The sequence below is a fragment of the Pinus tabuliformis genome, chromosome 1_1, assembly GCF_031772625.1.
Source record: "Pinus tabuliformis cultivar Carrire ecotype Pingquan chromosome 1_1, CPIR1, whole genome shotgun sequence".
Taxonomy (NCBI): Eukaryota; Viridiplantae; Streptophyta; class Pinopsida; order Pinales; family Pinaceae; genus Pinus; species Pinus tabuliformis.
Window position 1 is genome coordinate 287,552,620 of NC_142297.1, and position 4,110 is coordinate 287,556,729.

Here is a 4,110-nt window from a genome sequence, read left to right on the forward strand (position 1 = left end):
TGATTATAAACATATATAAATAATAGACAACATCATCAACCATGAAACATGAGCAACAATATACATGAAGGAACATCAATCCAAAGATCAACACATAAGAACATCAAATATAAGGTAGAAACCCTTCCAAGAGAAAAATCAACATCTACATTGCTTTATTTCTTCTTATTATTAATAGTCTTATTTTACATCATATCACTACCCACCACTAGTGTGAAATATTTGACCTGTGATGCACATGAGAAACCACTCGCTTGAGCTCACTACCTGACAGAAGGCACCACTTCCTCAACTTTGCAAGGAACCACCTACTGGAAGCCACCACTCCCTCAACAATGCAGAGGACTACCTGCTAAAATCCATTATCCATTGGAGGCTTCAACCTCCAATAGTTTCCCAGGCAACCACCTAGTCAAAGCCACCACTCCCAAAAAATTTTAGGCAACAACCTAAAGGAATCCACTAATCCCTGAATAAATAAGCCACTACTTATGTAAAATCCACCACTCACCCACTCAAGGCCCCAGAATTGAAGCTCATGTGGACCACATTTAATTCATTTTCAAAGAGGAACCCACACAACATAACTCAATCAACTGTAGGTCTCATTTAATCTTATTTTCAAAATAGACCCACATAGAGTTTATGATAATCTGATGAATATAATCTCAACTGTCCCAAACCCTTTGTGGCATAACTCTCTCTACTCACATGAGAAACATATCAAAAGCTTCTGCAACATTACTCTTCTCAATAAAATCACCAGCGACCTCAACATGACTCTAACATGCAAGCCCATCCTAAATAATCTCAACAACACTCTAACCAACAGTAATACATCAAGACACATATACACATATCTAAGGGTAGCATAAAATATATCTTAGTGTATCTTAGCCAATAATTTAGCTTTCAGTCCCCCAATGCACTAATAGTTTTTCTCCAAACACCTTCCCCTACACCACACTATTATGAAAAACTTGATCATGCATTATAAACTTTTGTCTCTTCCATCAACTAAAAGAATGTGCAATGGTGTTCTCCATAATAGCTAAAAGTATTCCAGTCGCACTACTCCATGTTTAGCCATGTGTACTAACCGTATCACATCAAACACACTCTAGCACATTAACAACACGTATTTCATTCTATGTTCTGAAGTAGTCTGCATCTCTGGCTGCAGCATAGAACTTATTATCTACCTATGCTAGTAGCACCATATCTCGCATCGAAATGTTTAACCTTTTCTGCACAGGTTTTTCCATACATTATACATTATAAGAGGTGCGCTCTAACTATGCACTCAAATTCTCTTCATCTCTATCATACATATTTTCCCCGCAATCCCATCACATCCTTCAAGCTACAAACACTTCAGACTATACTCTATGCACTATATGTAACATCTTATCTATTCAATATATCACTTTTCAGTTTAAACTCAAACAACTATCACACTTTTCCTCTTACATTCATAATCAATTCTTCAATATTCAACGACAAGGCAATGCACATCGCTGTCTAACCCCAACTCAATCAAAATCATCATGTATATAGTTTATTTTCCCAATAATCAATTGGAATCAACCACTAGATCCATAACTCATCTCATCAATGCATTCACACTCATTGAAGACCAAATCAACCATCTAATCATCACCAAATCATATATAAATTGAATACCATGTGAAGATTCCTTGATTGTATCTAATACCATGGTAATTTCATTGGGCTAAACAAAGGTATCCCATTATTGCACCTACAAGAAGTTTTATGGGCATAGAACATCATGCCTAGGAGAAGTGCCAAGAGCATTCAAAGTGCAAACTGCAACAATATGACAATGTTATTAGGTGATTTCTATAATCATGGAAAATTAAAATCTCTCCAACCTAGATCTATTGCCAAATTCAAGCCACCTCCTCAAACACCTCTGCTACACCAAGAATGCATTAACCTCTGCTCTCATTGTTCATTATATTGTAATTCTTCATTGTTTGAATTACATATTTTATGCATAAGTGGATTGGGTGACTTGAAAATTCTCTTGGACACTGAAATAGTGTAGAGTACACAATTTTAACTTGCAATTCGAACAATTCTTTATTGTATTTTGAATACAATTTAATAAAAAATATATTTATAAAATGATCAATAGTAAAAGAAATAGACTATACCACATGTTCTATATGACATACACAATGCTTACATTAAAATATATTACTTGACATGGGTATTGAAGTATTTTATGATCCACATTATACACATTAATGTATACAACAAAGAACATTTGTGGGAAGAAAAACATGGGTCTCTCTAAATCCAAATTTAAGACAAGTCCTTAATTAATTAATTTTATTTTCGTAGTGGTTATTTACCATGTCTATTAAAATAACTTTTAAATTAATAAATAATTTATTTTCTTAGCAATTATTTACATGTCTATCAAATTATCTTTATAAATCCAAACTCACGGACTCTTTCATATATTTGTATTATGTTTTTTTGGTTCTTCTAATGATGGGAAGAGTGTCCACTTGAAATGTTGGACATTTCACACTCTTTCACAAAGTTAGAAATAATTCATAATTTTATGGATCATTGTGGAAACTCTGATTCTCAAAATGTATATTTTTCTTTTGTTATTTATTATAGTGGACATTGTCTTCTCATTTAGTGAACATATTATCCCACCCAAAAACTAGGGGTTCTTAACACCTTAGCAACAAGGGCCTTAAGAATTTCAGATAAAAACCATTTAGACATTGAGAAGGCCCATCTCCTTGATATTTTCAATAAAAATGGTTTCACCAGGAACGAAGGTATGAAATCTCTCAATAATGCCAGTAAGGGACCTAGATCAAGATATGACACGAGGAATGTGGACTCCAAGGTTTGTCTCCCTTACATTCAATGAAATATTGAGAAAATCACCAATAATTGACAAGAAAAATCATCAGCACATTTAAACCTATTAATACCATTCACAACTACCTTAGATCGATCAAAGATCCCATTGATCCCACTAATCAAAAAGGTGTATACTTGATCCCTTTCTCATGTGGTGAATCCTATGTAGGGTAAATTGGTTGTTCCATAAAAATTAGAATGCAAAAACATTTTGGTGACATAAAATAAAAATTTTGTTGGTCCCTAGCTTTGATTGAATACTCGGAAAATAAGAAACATCACATTTGTATTGAAAATGCAACTATCTCGGCCAAAGTTGACCAATACCCATAGAAAATTCAAGGAAGCAATAGAAATGAAAAAGCACCACAATAAGTGGAAAACTGTTGAAAATTGGAATCCTACTCTCACTTCAAGAACCATCCCTAACTAATCCTTTCCCAGATATTTTGCCTTCTATGTCTAATCCTTCTCCTCTCTCTTTTGGGGTCAATGCTCCTTTTGATGCATCATTTTCATCCTTTTTTTGTGGGGGCGTATAAAAACATCATATATACATTAATGCATACATTAATTATTAATATATGAATTATAATAATATACCATTAATTATTTATTAGTATTAATTATTAATAATTATTTAATATTCTTAACCCATCGTGTTATATATTTATATATATCGCTCTTATTTATATATATCTTATGCCAATGTATATTATTAATATAAATCAATTTTTAAAATAAATAATCGTCATTTATAAATTTATTATTTTTTCATAGTTTAGGGTTTTTTCTATGTTGTTTTTTCTACCTAATCTTTTTTTCATTACTGATTTATTACTTCTTAGAATGATCATATTTTTTCACATTCTCATCTCAATGATGGATCTTATAAGCAAGTTCGAAATGATGATAATCCAAACTCTCATGCAATGGATGCAAAAACAAATTCCCAACTAAATATTTTTTCTTTATTTTAAAAACAAGACATATAAATTGGAAATTGAGCATGGAAATAATTATACATCTTCCACATACTAGGTTGTAAAATGTACCTCTCAGTGCAATGAGAGATCATGGTACAAAGAAGAGAGATTTAAAAATGGAGAAGAGGAGTTTGTAATGAATACATTGTAGGTGATATCGGTCATTGAACTAGATGCATCAACCAAAAGGATATTGAGTGCCTTTCTTATGCTT